Consider the following 8,804-nt stretch of genomic DNA (forward strand, 5'->3'; position numbering starts at 1 on the left):
GGGAAATAATAGATGTTGAATTTTAGAAGTTATTGAATTGTCTTTTATTAATGAGTTTAAGTCTTCCGCATTGCTTTATGTTGATATTAAATTAAAATGTTAAGGTTTAGATTGGTTGGTTCGCTCACATAGGAGGGTAAATGTGGGTGCCAGTCGCGGCCCGGTTTTGGGTCGTGACACTAACTCAATCTACATAGACTCAGACATGAGATGTCAATTACGTACCTCAAAGAAATAAAAAAAAATGGGCATCCCATACAAGGGAACTATCTCCCGAACGTAAATCTAGGCTAACTTATCCAAACTATAAGTAATCTGAATTGATATAAAATATGTCCACTAACCCATATAACATCAAACTTGCACAGGAACGTGACAACCCTACCACAGTTTCATAGCAATACGTTTCCACTCCAACTCTAGTATAAGGATCATTTAAGTCATACCTTCATGATTTTAGTGTTCATAATTTATTAGATAACAATTGACATACTAGATGCAAATCTAATCCCTTCATACGATACTATTTATAATATTACTTCAAGTTAAAATATACCCCAATAGCCTCTGGATGAATAAAACATCTGAACTATCGGCCTCTTTCATGATTAATCTAGTCAGCTCACATATTGGAAGAATATAATAAAATCCCTTATCCTTAAGACTCAGTCACCACCAAGAATTTCTTCCTTGACTTTTCCTTGTAACACCTTATCGTAAGTCGTACACAAATTTCCATTACAAAAATATCGAACACAAATCTTCTCCAATAAGAACTATCTCACCTCCAAGTAACAAAAGTTAGACTACCCATACTCACTGTATTTCACCCTAAGTTATATACTTTCACATTCACTTTGTTCAAACGGTAAACAATATTAACTCCATAGTCCTTGAGAAACTTACATATCCATTATCTTAAATTTAAATTCCTCTTTTTAAATATTATACTAAAAGACCTCACAATACACACTATAAATATAATGTCTCTACAATTTTAATGCAAGCACTACCAACGCTAAGTTTAACCTATAACTAAGACCAATCTTGTCATGAAATTTAAATTATCTCGAATATAAGCTATCGCTTACCTTTCTACATTAATACCCAGCCAAAAGATAAATAGAAAGAAACACCACTCAAACGCAGCTGCTGTTCGGGACCAAAAACATAGTCTTTCTGATCACCTAATTCGATCTCCACCGTTCAAATCAACCACCAGAATGTCAGGAACACAGTCCAAAGTTCAGCTCAATCCAACGATTAATTAAAGGGAAAACACGATCTGAAAGTTGCTGGTCGGAGAAAAGACTGCAACAACACAAACCCTTTTCTGCTCTCTTCTCTTTTGTTTAAAGATCTCCAAAAAAAAATCCTCTCTCATGTCCTAATGTCTTTCAATGAAAATACTAATAAGCAATTGAATTATTCTCTCAAAACCCTCCTCAATTTAAAAAGTTGTGCTTTTTCGTACAAGTCAAACACAACTACAAATAGGATTACACTTTCAATCATTTTCCTAAAAGAATTGGAAACCAAATAAAGAGAATAATTCCAATCCTTTTCAAGTAGGATTAGTCCATGATCCCTTTGACTGGAACATGTGCAATAGCGCAACATTGAGCTTTAGAAATCTCACCTCAAACACATCAAGCCATTGCAAAACCACTTACTTCTAGATTAATCTATTCAATGCAGGTGTAATGAATGAGATCACCTTCGATACTAACCAACAAAGCCTAAAAACTTATATATTGTAACCAGGGTAGGTCTGACCCAATCCAGAACTCTTAATCCTCATTGATCCACCATAAACTCTTTCTTTAACACTATATGTTCCAAAAATGTCACCAAACTAACCAAAAATCATAAAAAATTTCATACATCTTAATCTTCTTTAAATTTAAAGGACAATCCTCGAATAATGAAGTGATCCTCTGTACTATGGGAATATACTAATATATAATAAAGGAATTCCAATATGATAGAAACAGCAACCAAAAATATACTTGATCCAACAAAATCTGTTACTCAACAAATGTTGTTACCATTCTTTCAAATTCACTGCAGTATTCCAATAAGAAATAATAGAAATAGGCCAAGTGTCAAACTAAAAGTCAATAATAATTTTATATCACACTCACATGGAATACCCTTAAAAAATTCTTGCACCATTGGAATGGACTCTAAAAGAGACATAACATCACTAGTATCACAAACATAAAACGAATAGGTGAAGCAACACTTGTTCCCACATATTGAAACTTTAGAGACACAAATACCTTTCTTGAATTGGTACTGAGACTATCCTACCACATTAAATTAGGATTACCTAACATATTTGAGGTTAATGTTATAGACTTATAGTCATAAATTGCATGATAGTGAAAAAATTCAATCCATATCCAAATGTTGTTTAAATCTTCTGTATATAAAATAACTAAATTTTTCCACGTGTCATACACTATTAAGTCAAGATAAGATTAATATAATCGATCTACCACTAAGAACCATCTACAGGTGTAGGAATATGTATAGACATAAGAGAAAAGTCACAAAGCATATTCAAATCCAAAATAAGGTAAATACTTACAAAGTTGATCTACACTCAAAATAAAACTATAGTCAACTAAGAGCATATCGAATGATACTTTGAACAACCTTGATTATCCCAATACAATTAGTTATTTATTAAGGTAATATTCTCTATCACTGACATATTGGTCAATGATCTATTTAGAAATTTATAACTTCTATGCATACATCTCTATAGGTGTCCTTATGTAGCGTCATACAACTATCCATTCCAAAATTTTCTAACTAAGGAATCTTTTCCCCCTCTTATTTTCAGTTATTATTGCTAATCCTCAATTCAATATACGAAAAGCTCATCGCAATATGAATTTATCACTATTTATTAGTAACACTCCATTTAAATGTCTTTACTTGCTGATATCCAATTTAACCGTTTTATAATCTTTTGATGTATTAGACTTAACCAACCTTGTGACTTCTATCCAATAAACATTAGTGTTGTCATAATGTCATTCAACTTAAACTATTCAAAATATCTTTTGTATACCTACACTCTAAGGGTAAAGAGGAAATATGTCGTACAAATCTTATAACAAATCTTACTCTCTCAAATATCATGAGAAGTGATCACATTTTATATTCTATCCTTTCTCAACTTTTACTCCCATCCTTACTATAATCACTAAACTCTTATTTTATCAATTGAATCTTCCTAATCTTATAATTCTCTTCAAGACATCAAAATATACCATTTCATTAATAATTATTCACATATCATAAACACAAGTTAATAAATTGTCCCTAGTAAATTCAAATGAAGTTTAAGGATCCTTGTCTAGATCACACCTTCAGAAAGTTGTTCTTACTATTTCAAACCTCGTCAATTTTATTATTTAAATTCAAAATACTCAATACTAAGTTATTTTGCTAACCACACAACTTATTTACTATACCGCATAATATCATTCCCTACCACAGATGTCAAATCTAAAAATGTATCCTCACTATTGGTGAGAGAATGGAACAAGAAATTATGACCTTAAAATAAACCACACACGCACGATTACGAATGAAAGAAGAAAGTTTCCTAAAGTCCTATATCCTCTCGAAGATAAGTAACGGACGTCTCCGCATGGATCGACAAGACTCTACTAGACTCAGCTCTTGCACTCGTGAGACCGATGAACCTAGGGCTCTGATACCAAATTGTCACAACCTAAAAATCACGAGTCGTGATGGCACCTATGTTCCTAACAGATAGGTAAGCTAACCCAATAAATATCACCATTTCATTTTAAAATTGAAAAGATAATATCAACTAATATCTAACATACTAATTATTTAAAATAAATGCGAAAAAATAGAAATACCACCCCCAAGATTTAGTGTCATAAGTACAAGAGCTTCTACAATAAGATACAAGTCCGAACTAATATGAAAATTTAAACATAAGATATCCTCTCAGAATATCAAAATAACCTAATAAATAGAGGTAGATCAAAGGTGTGGGCTGCAGAATATCCCAAGCAGCGCACCACAACTCCAAGACAATCCAAACTGAATTCAAGCTCCAAGAACGTTCCCGAATATAAAATCCAATCGGCATCACAAAAGAGTGCAGCAAGTATAGTATGAGTACGAAACTACGTGTACCTAGTATATCTCATTGACCGACAACGAATAAGTAGTGACAGGAGTTTATGTAAGAAAATCAGTTATTTGTGTATACAAGTCTATATTATATTTACCAGCCAAGTTCCATCAAATGGAAGAAATCAAATATCACATGTTTTTCAACCACCAATAAAACCCATAATCAACAAAAAATGAAGGATGTGATGAGATGCAATTCAATGTGACACCATGATTAGCTATGCATGATACTCCTTGGAAATACATCGAGAGTTCATGACCCATGGGGGACTCGCGAGGTCCATATACCAACACGGACGATCTCCACGTGTCTGTGCGGACGATCACAACGCACTATCATAAAATCAAATAATCCCCAGCACGGACGATCTCCACGTGCCAAACTTATAATCATAATCAATCACTTGCATGAACGATCTCCACGTGCCCAAATTATAATCAACAACTGGGTCTCAACACGGACGATCTCCACGTGTTAGACATTTATTTATACTCAATCTTATGTCAATGCATGTGCACAATATGATATCAAACCAAGGGGATGATACAAAATCTCAATAATTCAAATGTCGCTATGACATAAAATCACCTCAATTATCATAATTATACTGGTTCAATAAAGAAATCCATCCACACACAAGAAATCAACTTACTAATAAATCGGTTAATGCTCATATGCTTTGGCATTATCAAATTACAATCTATCGTATTATAGTAATAAACTTTCCCGTTAATCACACTGGTACTCGTAACAATGGTTGTCACACCATTGGTACGAGACCTCCGTCTTTCACCCTTACCCATTGTCCAATTTATTTTTAATCTTTAATTAGAAAACGTCCCTCAACGAAGTCTAGGAAGTCTTTACATACCTCGAATATTGAACACATATCACGAATCCTCACGATCTTGCATTTCCCTTCCACAAATCTTCTCGGTTTTCCAATCTATCAAATATGGACTATTTGTAAGTAAGCAAATCAGTTGACACTCTTATTACTATATGCCTATTCAAAACTCAAAAATTCACCCTAGTTTAAAATCAAGCTCCTAATTTTGGTGTCAATTAATAAGACAAGTCTCATATTTACTAAATTTCACGCTTAGGACAAATCTTTATTTCTCCTAATCTCATAAATATAATAATATTTATATAATGTAATACACCTAATATTTAATTTCCTATATCAATAAATTCAAACTTGAATCAAAGGGTGATAATTATTGGAAGGATCTGAAAAATATACTATACCGAACTTAACGTGAAACCATATGCAAGCCTTCCAATCACTTACCAAATTATTACTTGCACCCAATTTGTAGAAATAGAAGTTTTAGCACGGTATTCTTAAGCGATAATCTCCCACATTAAACTAAACTACGAAAATTATACCAATAAATGTAGGAATGCTACACCCCAATCCCTTATATGATTGTTTTTCTTGATAAATTAGTCATCATTATGCCATAAAGGACCATTTTTTTCTTATCCCCGAGATTTACAGAACCCCCCCCCCAAAAAAAACACATTGCATCAGCAACATATGGTTTCGACATTGTCAAATTTTTAATAAGATCCATTAATATAATAATAAATATTATTGATTTCCATCAATTCACTATATTACATTAGCTATAGAAAATATTAAATACCAACTACTGATTATTTGCTTACCTGAACGTGAGGCACAAAGCGTCTTCCATTCCCTCGTCTGAGGATATTAGCCCTGGTAGGTTTATCTTATAATTAATTAGAAACTACCTTCTTTTAACTTATTTCAGTAAATGGGTCAAATGGTATAGTTATTAAATGAATTATGGACTTGGCTCATTTACTACCAAAAAATTAATTATTTTTCATTTAAATAACCATAGTTAAACGAATTGTTCAAAATTTCTAATTTAAATTTACGCGAAGAGTCAAACAATTCTAGTAATCAAAACGATCTAGCGGATCGTCACAAGCATGGATTATTGATACTATTTTCTATGTTTTTCTCAATTTCTTTTTCAACATCTATGATTTTACTTATTTTTTGCTTTACATAATATATTTTTGTCTCATTAATATTATTATTTGTATTCAGTTTCCAACAATCTATCTCAGAAAATTTGAGGAACATCAATCTTTATTTCAAGTGAAGGAAACACTTCTTTTGAAAGTATGACACATAGTTGCAACAATTAAATGTTGATTCAACATGTTGGAAGATATAACATATCAATCCAAAGAAAATACTCATCGTTTAGCACAAAAAAACCTGAATATTTAAATTCTTATGTTTTATAAATTAAAAATCTCTTTTGAAAATAAAATAAAAGTATATAAGTATTAATTTTTGGAATGCAATGTGTATGTGATTTGTTCTTTAATAAATAATGAAGGTTGTACATAAAAGAGTCAAACCTATTAAGTTTATTACTAGTATTTACTATAATCGGCACTAAATTCTTTTTAAAAAGTTGATAATATTTTGTTTTTATAAAAAAATATCCAATTAAGTTGACAAGTAATGAACGTGCTATTTTACTATTATTTTTTCTGATGAAACGAAAGTATGGTTTTTGAGGTGAAACAAATTCAATTTTTTCAAAATAAAAATAATTAAACAACCAAACTCAGAAGAATATAATATAAAATTTATACTTTGCTAAATACTTAAATGATAAGGTATTTTCTGCAAAAAAAAATCTATCTATCTATCTATCTATCTATCTATCTATCTCTCTCTCTCTCTCTCTCTCTATATATATATATATATAAATATATATATATATATATGTATATATATATATATATATATACATATATATATATATATATTACAATTTTTAAAACATTCGGATAATGATGTGAACTTCCAATAGTTACTTTTACAGTTTTTAACTTTAATGGATAATGGATCCTATATTTTGTGGGCAAAACTACATTTTAAAAGCGATTTAGGAATTAATATTCATTGTTAAAAAGTCAAGAAATGCTTCAAATTTCACTCCTTTCTATACATGCATTTTATTGTTACGGCATAATACATATATTGGACCCTAAACTTGGTTTCAAATATTAACCGTGACCTCCAACTTTCATAATGCACAAACATACACTTTATCTATCTTACTTTTAAATAAATAAACACATGAGTCCTACATGGCACAATACACGTAGGACACCATGTAGGACAAAAAATGACATGCAGGATGACATGTAGAACATATATGTCTATTTGTTCAACTTTATACAAGTTTAAGTGTCTATTTATGTCACGACCCAAAAATGGATGTGATGGCACTCGTCTTATCCCACCAAGACAAGTAAGCCTAAAACTCAACTCTTATAATAAAAATGCGGAAAATTTACTATCAACTTACATCATACCCCAAAACCTGATTGTCACGTGTACCAGCCTCTAAAGTATTACAATTGAATCAAAAGAAAAATATAAGTCTCATATGATATTGTTTCTAGAGTAGAACAAAATCATAAACAAGAATAAGGAGGGATGCTGAGATGACCAACAACTACCTCACAAATCTCCAGGAAGCCTCAGAAAAGAAGAGAATATATCATAAAAGTCTGGGCTAGTAACCTACAAGAAATTGTAGAAACAACAGGTGAGTACCAAACCACACGGTACTCAGCAAGTAAACCTCTAAACACAAGCAAGGGGATGAAATACGGGTACTCCTACCACCCCCAACCGAACCTCCACAACTACAACCTGCATAAACATCAGCCCAACCTAACAGCTCACAGTTTACATAGAACGTAGCTTAACAAAATCACTTAGACAAATTACATATCCTCAACAACAACACTTTAACAAATTACATATCCTCAACAACAATACTTCAACAAATTACATATACGCAATAACAAGTTCAATATTGATCAATCACAAGTTCCACAGAAAGACAATCAGAAGATCAGCAAAACACGATATCAAGTTCACTAATGATAAGTATGTGCAATGCAATGGAATGCAATGTCAAATATAATAATGCATGTCTGACCTAGTGATACACACCCGCTGTCTCTCAGTCCGGGACCCATGGGGGACATATCTGTCCATGCATCTGTCGTGGCGCACGACACGACCCTCGATAATAGTAACCATCGCGGCGCGCGATACGTCCCTCGAAATATAGCAACCATCGCGGCGCGCGATACGTCCCTCGAAATATAACATCCTCTTTAAGTTTTCATTCTTTCTTTATGCACATAACACTTTTCACAATCATGTCTCAAAATAATGCAAATGACATGTTCATACAAAAATAAAGAGGATATCACTATTTTAATAACATTGCACAATTCACAATAACATAAACAATTATTCAACAAGCCTTTCAAACCATTCTCCATTATTAACATTCACACACAACCCATTATTCACATTGTCTTTTATTACCCTTTGTTTTTATCATTAGAATAATCAATGTTGACAAGTCAACCAATCACCAAGTCCATGTAACGACCTGTTTAGTCGTTTTGAGCAGCAGAATTTATTTCTGGAAAAACTGTGTGAGTCGACGGAACCCACGACGGACCGTCATGGTCAAGACGGGCCGTCGAGGGTGTCTCGTTCCAAAAGACTTAGACTTCTGAAATTTTGATA

Source organism: Solanum pennellii, chromosome 5, assembly GCF_001406875.1.
Source record: "Solanum pennellii chromosome 5, SPENNV200".
Classification (NCBI taxonomy): Eukaryota; Viridiplantae; Streptophyta; class Magnoliopsida; order Solanales; family Solanaceae; genus Solanum; species Solanum pennellii.